The 17,343-nt window shown below is 41.3% G+C and overlaps 1 protein-coding gene across 1 annotated transcript in view; it reads right to left on the bottom strand.

Annotated features, from left to right (window-relative positions):
- LOC127575107 (adhesion G protein-coupled receptor B3-like) overlaps positions 1-17,343 on the bottom strand; it is a 609,306-nt gene that overhangs the window by 563,832 nt on the left and 28,131 nt on the right.

The following is a 17,343-nucleotide window of genomic DNA, read 5'->3' as shown; positions in this document are numbered from 1 at the left end:
TTCTATGGCGCATCAGTAAAAGTTAATGAGAGTCAAAGGGGAAAAACCAAATTTCTTTAGCCTCCTGAGGAAGTAGAGGCGCTGGTGAGCTTTCTTGGCCGTGGCATCTACGTGATTTGACCATGACAGGCTGTTGGTGATGTTCACTCCCAGGAACTTGAAGCTGTCAACCCTCTCGACCTCAGCACCATTGATGTAGACAGGTGCATGTACACCACCTCCTTTCCTGAAGTCAATGACCTGCTCTTTTGTTTTGTTGACATTGAGGTCAAGGTTGTTTTGTGGGTTAAAATATCTGGGAAATTCCATTCTGATCCCTCTAAGCAATTGAACAATTGACGCTGCTCCTGTGCAGCACCGTTGTGCCATGCAGGAGAGAGGTACTGATCATAGAATGATACAGCACAAGTCAGAGATCATATGTGGAGCACTGATTACGGCATGCCCTAAGTGGCAAGAAATGGTGATGCAAAATGTTTTAATAAAAGCCTCTTTATGGTGTCTGATTTAAATAGGTGCTGTGAGTCAGGAGCTTTTCCGATGTGCACCATCTAACTTATATTAAGCCTGAGGGGGCCAGGAGTTCAGCACACAGCCTTGTACTCATTGATAGACAGGTATTTTTCTCTCCTGCTTCTTGTCCCTGGATATCTGCATCTTATAACACAAGAAGTAAGCAATCGTTGAACCAGGGTGGAAACATCCCCCTTGTGCATTTGTGAACTAGTCAAAGCAGCCTCAGCAAATACAGGCCATCCCCCAGGTTACATTTTTACAGGCATACAAAGTTCAACTTTGTCCATAAGTCATAAAATACACAAAAATCACACAGTATGGTAACCCTACCTCCACAGTGTTGTAATGAATGGCATCAAAAGCACATAAGATGGATAAAAAAGGATAATCACTAAAACTGCAGAGAGTGTGAAAACTAGTTCTGCTTTTCGTATGAATGAATGTACGTACATACCTCAGGCTTTTGAATTTAATAATGTTCTGGGAGCTCGTTCATATGCGGGGGTGCCCATAATTCGGGCCTTTGCAACCCAGGGACAGTCTGTGTAATTTAATAAGATATGACAAGAAAGATGTTCATCCATGAGAGATAACGCTTAGGTTAAAGTGAAAGTTATCTTTCTGAACAAGATTTGGAATGAAGACTTGATTGCCATTACCTGCAATTTTAGGCTGTAGGCATACTGTACGGGTGTAGGAATCAGGATAAAATGAGGAATGCCAAGCTGGGGTTACAATTGGATCAATTATGATCTTATTAAATCTGAGAGTGGCAAACTGCTGCACCTGATTTATACATTCTTATATTTCTATCCATCCTAATCCCATTATAAGAGGTCACTCATTATAATATTCCAACTTGGCTTCTAGGATGCACTGAATGACTTACTGCACCAATCTCGAATGAGGAAATTGGTGCACTGGCTGCTATGTGACTGTGATGGTGCAATAGAGCATGTAAGGAAGGTCAGCTCAGTTCCACTAGGTCTCAGTAGGAGGGGGTATTCTCACCTCTGAATCATAATGTGTGGGTTTAAATCCCACACCAGAGATGTGAACATAAAAATCCAGACTGATACTCCAGTGAGAGAGCACTTCATGACTGGAGGCGTTGCCTTTGGGACATGACATAAAATGGTCTCTCATGTGGAAGTAAAAGAGCTCATTATATCAAAGAACAAGGACATTATACTGTGCCCTGGATATTATTTATCCCAAAGTAAGTATCAAGAAAACAAATTCTCTGCCCATCTCCATTTTGTATTTTGGGGAGGGAGAGATGCTTGCTGTGGCAGGTTTGCAGTTTCCTTTCCTACAGTCTGGTCAAAAATCACTTTGAGGTCATCCTGAGGTTATAAAAGTTGCGATAACAACGCATGTTCCTTCTTCCTTTGTCCATTGTCCTGTTGCCATTGCAAACATCCATCTACCATTCCTACTTTAAATTTGTTTATGTCTCTTTCTTACAATTCTATTCATCTGAAATTGCTATCCTTCCTTTTCTCTCTAATATTTTACCAATATACCAGATTCAGTTGTACATTTTTGGTTAAGTGGCATTGTAAAGTGAGAGGCAGTCCCTGATCTGATTTCTTAGTTTGTGGAAGCCAGGCAGTGACATTATTTCTATCAGGAAGTCTCTTACTGCTTAAGCTTGCACTGGCAACAATATACTCTGGTCAGAGCATTCCCACTCCCTCATTAATTTTCACTGTAATCTGTTCTCCCCACTTTCCATTCAACTCCCCCCAGGTTCAACACTCACCTACACACTAGCGGTAATTTACAGTGGCCAATTAACCTGCAAACCACCAAGGAAATGTGTGGTGAAGAGCAAAGCTGTCAACCCTGGATTTGGTTTATGAACTGATGTTAATTTCTTTCTTTCACATCGGCAGAATCAGGAAATCCAGCAACCCAGGAGCCTTAGTGAAGCAAACTCATTGGAAAGGGCAATACTGAGGTGTTATTAACCTTTTTACTATGTGCAGTAACATTTTAAATGCATGTTTGGTGATTGATATTCCATATGCTTCCTAGAGCATTGCGAAAATCAAAAAAAAACTGCAGATGCTGGAAACCTGAAATAAAAACAGAAAATGCACTTCCCTGTAGCTGTGACACTTTACTCTGTATTCTGTTATTGTTTTTACCCTGTACTGCCTCAATGCACTCCATACTACTTCAGTGCACTTAGTAATGAATTGATCCGTACGAACGGTATGCAAGACAAGTTTTTCACTGTACCTCGGTGCAAGTGACAATAATAAACCAATACCAATACCAATACCAAAATGCTGGAAAAATTCAGCTGGTCAGACAGCACCTGTGGAAAGATAAATATTTAATGTTTCAGGTTGAAGGCCCTTCATCAGAATCAAGATTGAAAGAAAGCAAATTACTCCAAGTATCAGAAATGGTGGGGTGGAGGGGTGGGAGGTGGAACAAAAGGAACGTGTAACACGGTGAAATGATATAGCCAGTGAATGAACAGTTAAGCTCCTTTGTCTCTGTAATGTGTTGCTAATGTTGTGAAGTCTGGGCAATCTTGTACAGTGTGGCCTACTGGGATGTGCTGAGCAGGCTGGACTATACAAATGACAGCAAAAATAGTGGGGAGGAATGGCAAGCACTAGTGACCAGTCCTGATACAAACAGAAAGAAAGAGCAAGTTATCTGAAGTTGGAGGATTCATTATTGAACACTACAGGCCGCATTGTGTCCAGATGAAAAATGAGGTGTTGTTCCTTGAGCCTACATTGGGCATGTTGTAACAATGCAGGAGGCCACAAACGGAAAGGTCAGAGTGGGAGTGGGGTAGTGACTTAAATCGTTTCTTCAAAGCTCTAGATTCCATGAAGCAAGATCCTCAGTGAAATAGCCACAAAAAAGCAAAAATAGATGGTAAAGTATAAAATTTTGAACTATACTTCTTTGTTTCAGTTTAATTTATGCAAAGATATCCACTGGTAAAATCTTTTCCCTGTATGGATGAAATTGGCCACTTCGATTAATAATAGCATAATTTTGCCTGATGGTAGCTAGTTTCTCAGATTTACATGTTTTTTTTACAGCAAATATTCTTGAACAGTTTACTGTCAAGGTAGTTCAGCATATTTCCACTGTAAATCATTTTGAGTTAAAAACATAGTTTTATTGGATATAGCAATAACAAAAGCAAATCAAATAACAGCTGCATGGTAGCAGGCTCAGTCCCAGTTAAGTCAAGCCAAATATATTTGAGAAAACGGGTGTGAGTGACAGAAAATCAATAACATAGAATAAGAACTTGGTTTCCACATAGACTAAATTACAGCAGAACTCTATCCCAGCTAAAGACAGTGTGACTGGTTCACATTTAGTTTCTCAAAATTGTGTGATTGAGAGGCAAAAATGCAAGGATGGCACATTTTAAGGGTTTTGTCTCTACCAGACACTTCGTTTGATGTCAGCCTGTTAAACCACAGCCTCCGACTTTCATAGAAGTAAGAAACAGAGCAAGAGGAGAACATTCATCCTATTTCACTTGTTTTATTAAAAAATAATCTGATTAGTCCTCTCCCCTGGTGTACAGTACATCTTAGCTCAGCAACTTTTTTCCTCTTCAGTATACAATTCTCTTTGGAAAATTATTGGTGAATCTGACTTCAATTCTTTTCTAGTCCCTGCATTCCTGATCATAGCGCCCCGTTGGGTGAAAGAATTCCCCGCTGCTTTTAATTTTCATCTCACTATCATCCCATTCTTCAGTGTGAGCTGGGCCATGGTGTAATACTAAAAGGTTGAAAACAGGTTTCATGATTGGCAAAATCTTACAGAAAGATTTTGGTGTACTGGTTTATGAAAATGAAATTAAACAAGCAGGTAAAGCAAGCAATTATCAAGACAAATTAGGAAAGCCTTTATACAAGAGGGTTAGGGAATAAGAGTGAGGAAATATTCACATGACGTTATAAGGCTTTGGTAAGTTTATACCTGTAATGTCAGAGGCTTATGTAATATTGGGTTGATACCACTTTAAGAATTGTGCCATGTGATCAATTATTCCCTGCATATATCCTGCACCAAAGTTTAGGCTAAAGGACGTCCCTTTAGAACTGTGATGAGGAGGAATTTCTTTAGCCAGAGGGTGGTGAATCTGTGGAATACATTGCTGTGGAGGCCAAGTCATTGAGTATATTTAAAGCGGAGGTTGATAGGTTCTTGATTAGTAAGGGTGTCAAAGGTTATGGGGAGAAGGCAGGAGAATGGGGTTGAGAGGGAAAAATAAATCAGCCATGATCAAATAGTGGAGCAGACTCGATGGGCTGAATGGCCTAATTCTGCTCCTATGTCTTATAGTCTTATTCCAGAAACACCTTCTCTATCTCTGGGCAAAGCTATCTGCCTGTGTGGTAGTAGACAGACAGAAATGCTGCTTCTAGTCCCCACATTCCTGATCATAGCACCCTGTTGGGTGAAAGAGTTCCCCACTGCTTTTAATTTTCACTTCGCTATCATCCCATTTTTCAGTGTGAGCTGGGTCACAGTGCAATACAAGAAGGTAATACTGGAAAAAAATGCTGCTTGTATGTTCTTTATAAGTGAAGTGCCTTTCTCTGTTAACTTAAGAAAGAACAACTATCTTCTAGTATCCTCATGAATGAATGAGAGAAATACCAAGCTATTGTGTCAGAAGTGCTAGAAAACAAATAAAACTGAAGATGTTGCAATCTAAAACAAAATCAGAATTGCTGGAAGAACTCAGCCGGTCAAGCAGCATCTGTGGAAAGAGAAACCAGTTGATGTTTCAGGTCAAAGACCCTTCATCAGAGCTCTGGTTTCTGTTTTTGGTTTCTCTTTCCACTGATGCTGCTTGACTGGCTCAATTCTTCCAGCATTTCTGGTTTTATGTCAGAAGTGCTGATTGATGGAATTATAAAATGTGAATGCCATGCCTGACCATCAAATACCAGGCAGGAACAGTGATAAGTTGGAGTACAGGAAGGAGATAGAGAGCTTAGTGGAATGGTGTCATGACAACAACCTTTCCCTCCATGTCAACAAAACAAAAGAGCTGGTCATTGACTTTAGGAAAGGGGGCGGTGTACATGCATCTGTCTACATCAACGGTGCTGAGGTCAAGAGGGTTGAGAGCTTCAAGTTCCTGGGAGTGAACATCACCAACAGCCTGTCCTGGTCAAATCACGTAGATGCCACGGCCAAGAAAGCTCACCAGCACCTCTACTTCCTCAGGAGGCTAAAGAAATTTGGTTTGTCCCCTTTGACACTCACCAACTTTTATCGATGCACCATAGAAAGCATCCTATCTGGATGCATCATGGCCTAGTATGCCAATTGCTCTGCGCAGGACTGCAAGAAACTGCAGAGAGTTGTGGACACAGCCCAGTGCATCACGGACACCAGCCTCCCCTCCTTGGACTCTGTCTTTACCTCTCGCTGTCTTGGTGAAGCAGCCAGCATAATCAAAGACCCCACCCACCCGGGTCATTCTCTCTTCTCTCCTCTTCCATCAGGTAGAAGATACAGGAGCCTGAGGGCACGTACCACCAGACTTAAGGATAACTTCTACCCCACTGTGATAAGACTATTGAATGGTTCCCTTATACGAAGAGATGGACTCTGACCTCACGATCTACCTTGTTGTGACCTTGCACCTTATTGCACTGCACTTTCTCTGTGGCTGTGACACTTTACTCTGTACTGTTATTGTTTTTACCTGCACGACATCAATACACTTAACTGCACTGTGTAATGAATTGACCTGTATGATAGGTATGCAAGACAAGTTTTTCACTGTACCTCGGTACAAGTGACAATAGTAAACCAATACCAGTACCATTGGAGAGATCACATGGATGTGTGCTGAGAAATGGTTGGCTGTGTGATTCTATAGAGGTAGTATATGATGGAACAATTAATGATGCCTGATTACTGGATTTTCAGACAGGTAACTTTCCTTAAGACTGGAGATCGTAGAGGGAAGAGTTTACATTGTCTATTGAGTTGGCTATGGTGGATAAACCAGAGCACATGAGGAAGGATGTCCTTGTATCTCATTGATTGTAAGGGAAGAGAATTGTAGCTTAACACATAGCCTGAAATGAGACCTTGGAGACTGAATGCATTACAAGCACATTGCAACCTAACTTGAAGTGAAATAGTTGACTGTTATTCTGAACCAGGGCGTGGAAAATTCCCTGATACTTCATGGAGCTAAAGCAGATGACCACAGTTTTGTTGATTTAAAGGGCTTGCTCATCAGAGGCAGAAATATAGAACATAGAACATAGAATACTACAGCACAGTACAGAACCGTTGGCCCACAATGTTGTGCCAACATTTTATCCTGCTCTAAGATCTATCTAACCCTTGCCTCCCAGATAGCTCCCCATTTCTCTATCATTCATGTGTCTATCTAATAGTCTCTAAAATGTCCTTAATGTATCTGCCCCCACAACCTCTGCAGGCTTGTAGAATCCAAGAGTCTGGCCTACTGGGGTTGATTCATGAGAAGGACATGGATGTGGAAAGCTGTGGAACCATCCAAGGCCAAGCTGGAACTTCTGGTTGACCAACAGAAGCAGTGAAGCCCAACCCAAGGGCAGTGGAGGGAAAGAAGAATTTAGTGATTGCAAGTATGGTGGATGGTAAAATGAGCGGCTGCAAACAGATGCCCTGAATGTGCAAAACAGTTTGCAGGAAGTGGATTGGGATATCATTTCCACAGATACTGCATGATCAAGTAGACAATGAAAGTAAATGGAGGGGATGAGATGATCCATACACAGACAGGGTCAGATTCAGAATACCACTTGAAAGCAATGTAGCTTATGCTGAAAGAGGTCAGTTCTGTGGAAGGAACATAAGCTGTGGTGCAGTGTTGTTACGTGAGATGAGTTGAAATGTCCTCCTACAACAAACCATTGATCTTGAGTTGGTGCAATGAAACCAACAAGTTATGTGCTGCTGATGTGCAAGAAAGCTACAGTGAAGCTGAGTGGGAGGTGTTCTATGAATTTTCTGAACCTAATGAATCCAGAGGGATGTGATGTGATTTCATTGTTGTAGATTAGAAAGATACCATATCTCTACGTGGAAATATAACAGCACAGGAGATAGGACTGGAAAATGCATACCACGGCAGGATCATAAAGATTGCTGATATTAATCCTGACATTGAAACGTGAAATTTGCAGATATCTTTTACGGAGCAAGGAAATACAGGGTAAAAATCATCTGTTCCTAGATGAGAGGAAGCAGTCAGTATTGTGCCCACCAAAGCATGTTCCAGTGGCTTTCATGCAGAAACAAAGCTGAGCTGCAGAGATAATAGTCTCAGTAGCCACACCTACCCTTGGGGTATCTAGCTTGTTTTGTGCTGAGAAAACTGAGAATCTGCCTCGACCCAAGGAATATTAATGGAGTTCTATAGAGAAGCCATAACTCAATGAAGATAGAACATAGAACACTGCAGCACAGTACAGGCCCTTCGGCCCACAATGTTGTGCCGACATTTTACCCTGTTCTAAGATCTATCTAACCCTTCCCTCCCACATAGCTCCCCATTTTTCTATCATTCATGTGTCTATCTAAGAGTTTCTTATATGTCCTTAATGTATCTGCCCCCAGAACCTCTGCAGGCAGTGCGTTCCACGCACCCACCACTCTCTGTTTAAAAGAACAAACCCCTGACATCTCCCTTATACCTTCCTCCAATCACCTTAAAATTATGTGCCCTTGTGTTAGCCATTGTTGCTCTGGGAAAAAGTCTCTGACTGCCCACTCGATCTATGCCTCTTATCATCTTGTACACCTCTATCGTCACCTCTCATCCTCCTTCTCTCTATAGCTCGCTCAACCTATCCTCATAAGACATGTTCTCCAATCCAGGCAACATCCTGGTAAAAATAACATCTAGTTTGTTCAACCTTTCCATATAATACAATCCCTGCATATCTGGGATTATCCTAGTGATGATAGATGTTTTAAAAGTAGAACATGTTGGAAATACTCAGTGGGTAAAGCAACATCTGTGGAGAGAGAAACAGAGTTCAGATTTCAAGTCAAAGGTCCTTTATCAGAAGGATTTGATTTTTATGAAAGGTGTTTTGCCAGATCTGAGTAACATTTTTCAGTGTGCTGCATAGGTTTAGGTGAGAAGGTCTCAATAAGAAGAATTCACTATTCCATAAGATCATAAATGTCTGCTCCATCATTCAATAAGATCATATCTGATCCAACTTTTCTCACATCCACTGACCTTTCTTCTCCTCATAACTCTTGATTCCATTCTTAATTAAAAATCAATCTCAGCTTTGAATATTCAAAGATTCTGCCTCCACAGGTTTCTGGGGCAAGGAATTCCAAAGACTTACAATCTTTTGAGAGAAGAAATTCTTCTTCATTCATCTTAAATAGTGGCTCCCCTTATTCTGAGACTATGCCCTCTGGTCCTAGACTCTCCTGCGAAGAGGAAACATCCTCCCAGCAGATGCCTCAGGAATCTTGTGTTGTTTCAATAAGATCACCTCTCTAAATTCCAATGAGGACAGATCTAGCTTGTTCAATCTTTCCATGTAATACAATCCCTGCATATCTGGGATTATCCTAGTGAACCTCTTCTGAACCTCCTGCAATAAAATAATATCCTTCCTTAAGCAGGGGAACCAAAAGTGTTCACAATACTCTGGAAGTGGCCTTGCTAGTGCTATGTACAGTTCCCTAATTTTATACTCCAACCCTTTTAAAATAAAAACCAGCATTCCATTCGCCTTCCTGACTATCTGTATGTTAGCTTTCTGTGTTCCGTGTACAGGAACCCAACACCCTTTGTGCTGCAGCTTTCTGCAACCTTTCTTCATTTAAATAATAATTTTATCATTCTTTATTCCAAACTGAATAACACCACGAGCCCATATCTTGCAAAGTAACTTTTAGTGCCGTGCCTTGTCAAATATTCTTGGAAATCCAAATATATGGCACTTACTGGTTCCCCTCTATCCATTCTGGCTGATATTTCCTTGAAGGACTCTATAGTAGATTTGTAAGACACAATTTCCCCTTCATGAAGCCATTTTGACTCTGCTTGGCCAGGTTATGACTTTCCAAATGTTCTACTATTACTTCTTTAATAGTGGATTGTGGTATTTTTACAATAATTGTGAGCCAACCAGCTCACTCTTTTTGAATAAGGATATCATATTGGCAGTTTTCCATTCATTTGGTACTTCTCAGGAATCTAAGGATTTTACAAAAGATTACAGCCACTGCATCCATTATCTCTGTAGCCATTTCTTTTAAGATCATTGGATGCAAACATTCAGGTCTTAGGAATCATCTCTCTTTAGCCCCATTATTTTTTCCATAACTAATTCTCTAGTGATGGTGTTGGTGCTTAATTCCTCCCAAGCATTATTCAGTATTAATAGCAGTTTTCTTCAACCATAATGACTGATAGAAAATATCTGTTTAATCACTTTGTCATTGCCTTGTTCCGATAATTATTTCCTCAGCCTCATTCACAATGGGACGTATATTAACTTTGACCTCTCTCTTCCTTTTTTATACTGATGGAAGATTAATATAGTCAGACACATTCCAATCTCTCAGCCATTGATGCCAGACAAGATGAGGCACTGCAGTGCTTGAAGTGAGTGATTCAGACATGATGGAAAGAAATACATTGTGTTCTGAGACCATACTTCCACAGGAGAGATGAACTGGACACTCAAGGTGACCTGATCTTTACAAACAAATATATAATTGTTCCCAAGCTATGACAAAAAGACATGATCAAATATCAGGCATAAATAATTGCCTCTACAGGACATATCTACTGAGCGGAGATGAACAAAGAATTCAGCGACAGAATTTCGAAATGGCAGACCAGCAGATCTCCAGAAAAGAAACAAAATGTCAGGCAGATGTTTCACCTGGATGGGAAAGTGTATATGGTGATAGTAGATTGTTTTTCAAATTTCTGGGAGAGAGACTTCTTCAAAACACCCATTCATTGATTGTCAAACTTAAAATCAAAGGACAGTTTTCCAGATATGACTTCCCATGATCGTGAATACTGGCTGCAGTTCTCTGCAGACAACAGTTGAGATTCTCAAAAGGACTGGAGGTTTGATCATGGGACTGCACGATCCCACTTTCCCTCGGAATGGAGACACAGACAATGTGGTGAAAGTGTTCAGGGAACTGCTGAACAAGGCCAATTCATCACATCAGACCCCAACTGAGCATCTGAGCCTTCCGCAATAGCGCAGGCGAAGGGGTATCGACCAGTGCTGAACAGTTGAAAATAGGAACAGGAATAGGCCATTGGGCCCTTCAAGCCTGCCTGTTATTTAATATCATAATGGCTGATCTATCTTGGCCTAAACTCCTCTTCTGTGCCATTTCTCCATGCCCAAGAAGGCAGAAGTTATAGTAGAGGTGTTTGTGATAATTTACCAAAATTCTCTGGACCCTGGGCAGGTCCTGGCAGATTGGAAGATAGCAAATGGCAGGCCACTGTTTAGAAAAGGATGTAGGCAAAAGGCAGGTAACTATAGGTCAGTTAGCTTAATGTCTGTAGTTGGGAAAATGCTTGAAGCTATCATTAAGGAAGAAATAGCAAGACATCTGGATAGAAGTGGTTCCATCAGGCAGACACAGCATGGATTCAGGAAGGACAGGTTCTGTTCGACAAACTTATTGGAGTTCTTTGAGGATATAATGAGCGCAGTGGACAGGGGGGAACAGGTGGATGTTGTATACTTGGATTTCCAGAAGGCATTCAATAAGGTGCTGCATAAAAGACTTATCCATAAGGATGCATGGAGTTGGGGGTAATGTATTAGCATGGATAGAGGATTGATTAATCAATAGAAGGCAGAGAGTTGGGATAAATGGGTGTTTCTCTGGTTGGCAATCAGTAGTGAGCAGGGTGCCGTAGGGGTCCGTGCTGGGCCCACAACTGTTCACGATACACAACTGTTCACGATTGGGAGAGGGGACTGAGTGTAGCATGTCTAAGGTTTGACACTAATGATGACACTAAATTGAGCGGAAAAGCAAATTGTGCAGAGGATGCAGAGAGTCTGCAGAGAGATATAGATAGGTTAAGCAAGTGGGCAAGGGTCTAGCAGATGGACTACAATGTTGGTAAATGAGAGGTCATCCACTTTGGAAGGAAAAATAGAAGCTCAGATTATTATTTAAATGGTGAAAGATTGCAGCATGCTGTTGTGCAGAGGGACTTGGGAGAGCTTGTGCATGAATCGCAAAAGATTGGTTTGCAGATGCAACAGGTTATCAAGAAGGCAAATGGGATGTTGGCCTTCAGTGCTAGAGGGATTGAATTTAAGAGCAGGGAGGTTATGTTGGAACTGTTCAGGGTACTGGTGAGGCCGCACCTGGAGTACTGCATGCTATTCTGATCTCTTTACTTGAGGAAAGATATACTGGCTTTGGAGGTGGTGCAAAGGAGATTCACCATGTTGATTCCAGAGATGAGGGGGTTATCCTATGAGGAGAGATTGAGTCCCCGCTGAATTCAGAGGAATAGAGGAATGAGAGGTACTCTTATAGAAACATATAAAATTATGAAAGAGATATATAAGGTAGAAGCAGGAAGATCATTTTCACTGTAGGTAAGACTAGAACTAGGGGACATGGCCTCACGATTCAGGGGGATAGATTTAGGATGGAGATGAGGAGAAACTGCTTTTCCCAGAGAGTAGTGAATCTGTGGAATTTTCGGCCCAGGGAAGCAGTAGAGGCTACCTCATGAAATATATTTAAGACGCAATTAGATAGATTTTTGCATAGTAAGGGATTAAGGGTTATGAGGAAAAGGCAGGTAGGTGGACAGCAGATCAGCCACGATCTTATTGAATGGCGAAGCAGGTTCGACAGGCCAGATGGTCGACTCCTGCTCCTATTTCGTATGTTATGTTCTTATAGTAAAACATATAAGAGGCCAGAGAGTCATTTGGATATTTGTTTTATTTCTTTTGTTTTTCATTTTCAATATGTCAGGTTCATAGTATTTTCTTGGCACCACTTTAAGAGTTGTGCCATGTTTTCCAACTACTTGCTATAGAGGGTGGAACATTCCAGAAACCGTTGATCTCTGAGGAAAAGCTGCCTGCCGGTGGTTGGCAAACAGTAGAGAAATACCCCTTTGCACAATGTACATTATTTTATAAAAGAAGTACCTTTGATTGTTATTTTGAATAACTGTTTATCCTGCAATATCTCAATAAGTTAATGAAACAAAGATAATGATGCACCGCATAGGATATTGCGTGCAGTTTTGGTTTGCACTGATGAAGGTATATTGGGAAGTGGTGCAGCATTGATTCATTTGATTGATTGTTATTTTGTCCAATGAGGAGAGATTGAATAAATAGGTCGAGAATTACTGACATAGAGAAGTTGTGGTGATTGCATAGATAATTCCTAAAGCAGGAACCAGAAGTTCAAAAATGTGTAAGAAGACAACTGTAAGCGGCCAGCAGGAAAAAGGCACACTACCACGGCAGAGGTGCCAAAGACCTGCTATGGTAATGTGCCTTTTGTCCATGTCCTGGACCATTCAGAGTCGAGGACATGGCAAGGATGGTCAGAGGTGGCAGAAGGCAGTGGTGATCATATCATGTGATGACAGAGGGGGATGTCCCACATCAGACAAACTTCTGCCATCTCAGGAAAACCATGAAGGAGGTTTGCTTGACAGAAGCAGATGTGGAGATCCCACCAAACCTGCAGTGAGAATACCACAGCTTGACATCAGGGTAAGAGAACCATAACCAATTAAGATGCTGTATGAAGTTGTTTTCCTCAGGATGGAGATCATAGAGCTGAGGTCAGCTATTTAGGACTGACATCAGAAATTCTGTTAATCAGAGAAATGCAAATCTTAGGAATTTTCTACCTGGTGGGGTGTGGATGCTCACTAACTGAATACATTCAAGGCTGAGACTCCAGCAAGACCAAGAAATTGTGGACTTCAGGAAGGGGAAGTCAGGAGAACACACACCAGACCTCATTGAGGGATCAGCGGTGGAAAGGATGAGCGGCTTCAAGTTCCTGAGCATCAATATCTCAGAAGATCTATCCTGGTCCAACACATCAATGTAATCACAAAGAAGGCCCACCAGTGGCTCTACTTCATTAGAAGTTTGAGGAGATTTGGAATGTCACTAAAGACTCCTGCAAATTTCTATAGATGTATGGTGGAGAGCATTCTGACTGCTTGCATCACTGCCTGGTATGGAGTCTCCAATGCACCGGATTGAAAAAGTCTGCAGAGGGTTGTAGACTCAGCCATCTCCATCACAGACATAACCCTCCCCACCATCGAGGATATTTTCAAGAGGCGGCGCCTCAAGAAGGCGTCATTAAGCACTCTCACCATCTGGGACAAGCCTTCTTCTCATTACTACCATTAGGGAGGAGGTACAGGGGCCTGAAGACCCACACTCAACATTTCAGGAACAGTTTCTTCCCCTCCGCCATCAGACTTCTGAACAATCTATGAACCCATGAACTTTACGTTGTTATTCCTCTTTTGCACTGTCTACCTATCTATATATCTATTTATTTATTTGTTTGTTGGTAACTTAGTAATTTTTATGCCTTGCACTGTACTGCTGCCGCAAAACAACAGATGTCACAACTTATGTCAGTGATAATAAACCTGATTCTGACTTTTGGGCACTTGTAGTCAAGATATATAGAGGACTGTGGGGGTACAACCATAGAACCATAGAACAATACAGCACAATACAGGGCCTTCGGCCCACCATGTTGTGCCGACCTTCAAACCACACCTATGACTATCTAACCCCTTCCTCCCACATATCCCTCTAACTTAAATTCCACCATATGCTTATCTAACAATCTCTTGAACTTGTTCAACGTATCAGCCTCCACCACCACCCCAGGCAGCTCATTCCATGCACCAACCACCCTCTGGGTGAAAAACCTCCCTCTGACATCACCCTTGAACTTCCCACCCAATACCTTGATGGATGAGGTACAGGGTGATGTTGGTAGGTCAAGTTGGCTTGAGGAAAGTACAGCCTTCAAGGACTTTGAAAGATCCTGCAGTACAAGTTCCAATTAGTTCTTTCACCAATTTATCACATGAATTATTGAAATGAGGGGTGCGCTCACTTTAAATAGCATAAAGATAATTATGTTTTACAAATACACTATGAAGAGTGGTTCAAATGCACATCTGTTCACAGGAGCAGGAACTGTAACTTGTTTCCCAGCTATGGCCCTACTGTGGGTGCTCCCACTGTTTTATCCTGGTTTATCCTTCATCAAATCATGTTTATTTCAGAGAGAGTTTTGCCCAAAGTAATTATCTTTAATTTGAATTGAAAATGATCACCTGTGGTCAGTGGCTGGATAAACAATTACCCACTAAAATGCTTATTTAAAAAAAAGGGATTCGCTTTTCTCTTTAAATTATCAATCTTATTGAATAATTTAAAGACTTTATTTTATTAGTTGCATCCAGTCCTCTACCTTCTGTAGAAGCTGCTACAACAGAATAGTAGACGTGACTTGTATAAATTGTTTCAGAGGAAAGACTGTTAAACACACGGGTGATAAAGGAATAGAATGATATACCAATAGGGTGATGTGAAGAGGGATAGGAGGATGCTCAAACACCAGAATAGGTGGGCTGAATGGCCTATTTCTGTGTTGGAAATAATGTATTTTGTAACCTAATGCAGGATATTCTGGGGAAACAACACAATTATTTACTCTGAATAAATCCTTTTTTCTTTCATGTTTTACAAATGTGTTGGTGTCATGAAGACGAAGATTTTTCTAACCGGTTATAAACAATACCTATTGGTAAGTGAATATCAGGAAGTGCTGAACCCCTGTCCTATGATTAATTCTACCTCCCTTCGATGAGAAGTGCAATGTTATGCACTGCCTTGCCTGTTCCTCACTGAAGCACAGCTTAGGTCAGTGGTTCAGGAGATGGGGAAACACGAGCAGCATTCTTAAACTTTGTAACAACAGTTTTCATTCTGCCCCATTATCTCTGCCACCCCCAACATCACACCCACATCCAGCCCCTGCCAATCTGCTGCCACAATCAATCAGTGGGAGAGTGAGAAAAATGCAATGAAATTCAAGGAAGGAAAGAAGGGGTTAACATCTGTATTGCAAAATTTAATTTTATATCTTTATCTTTATTAGTCACATGTACATCGAAACACAGAGTGAAATACATCTTTTTGCATAATGTTCTGGGAGCAGCCTGCAAGTGTTGCCATGCATCCAGTGCCAACATAGCATGCCCACAACTTCCTAACCCGTACGTCTTTGGAATGTGGGAGGAAACCAGAGCACTCGGAGGAAACCCACGCAGACACGGGGAGAACATACAAACTCCTTATAGACAGTGGCCAGATTTGAACCTGGGTCGCTGGCGCTGTAAAGTGTAATGCTAACCGCTACACTACTGTGCCTCTTGAACACAGTAGTGGTATATAATTTGGTCATTGGCTACTTCAGAGACTTATGAGACATTTTGTGAAAGGAACAGTCATCAGAATACCAAAAGGTTTTGGTCCATAAATTGCAAAAATTCAGATTTTCTGCCCCTAAAACAGGATAAGGCAGACTTTATGCCTCTATGTCATTACAACACAGTCTTTCTATCCCTCAACTAGTATAAAATGGGCTTGAAAATGAAACAAACTGCTGTTGCTGGGAATCTGAAATGAACCTAAAAAATTAACTGTTTCTCTTTCCAGAGGTGCTGCCTCACCTGCCTGGTGTTTCCAGCATTATGCACGTGGACTTACTGCCCTAATTCAGGATAATGTGCCCTTTATGCCTCCAAATCAGAAGAATGGATATCTTATACTCTAAATCAGATGGCTTTCTGCCCTTGTTGGGTATACAAACTTCCTGCCCCTAATTTGGAACACCACAGGTCTTCTGTCCCTAAGTCAGGTAACGTGTGTTCTACCCTTAAATCAGAATAGAGGTTTTCTCTTCCCAAACAAGGAGATTTCTGTCCTCTGTTTCAGGATAACACAAACTTCCAAATCCCTATATCAGAATTAAACAATCTTCCTGCACTCTATAATGGGATAGCATGAGGTTTCTGATCTTTACATTGGAATAAAATAAACCTCCTGATTCCTATATTGGGTAACACAAGGCTTCTGATCTCTCCATTGCAATACCATGGGCTTTGTGCCCCCAAACTGGATAACATGAGCCTCTCAGCCCCTAAATCAGAATTACAGGCTTCCTGTCCTCTCAACTGGACTCACTGTCCTGTGAAACAGCATAATGGAGGCTCTCTGACCCCCTAACTGGAATAACATGGGTTCTCTGCCTCTTAAATCATAATAATGAGTTCTCTAATCCCTAAACTGGGCCAATGTGGCTTTTGTTCACTGTAAACCAGGATTGTGGAGTTCTGCCACTAAAACCAACACGCTTACTGATATGAGGTGACATAAGCTGAAAGGAAGCTCTCAGGCAGGATAAAGGCTGAAGGCCAACAGAAAATACAAGACATTCTCAGCAGGTTTCACTCAGTTCTAATGAAAGGTCATTTACTTGAAACATTAACTCTGTGTCTCTCTCCATGGATACTGTCTGCAATTTACTGTAAATTTTCAGTATCTGCAGGTTTTTGATTTTGAACTGACAAAATCTAGATGGGTCAAATGATTTGCTTCAGTCCTGTAGTTTCTACATAATTCTCACCTACTGAGCGTTTCCAGCATTACACACATAGACTTTCTGCTCCAATTTGGGATAATGTGCCCCTCATGCCTTCAC

Source organism: Pristis pectinata, chromosome 10 (genome assembly GCF_009764475.1).
Source record: "Pristis pectinata isolate sPriPec2 chromosome 10, sPriPec2.1.pri, whole genome shotgun sequence".
Taxonomy (NCBI): Eukaryota; Metazoa; Chordata; class Chondrichthyes; order Rhinopristiformes; family Pristidae; genus Pristis; species Pristis pectinata.
The sequence above is the reverse complement of the archived record's forward strand: the minus strand, read 5'-3'. Positions and strand labels throughout refer to the sequence as shown.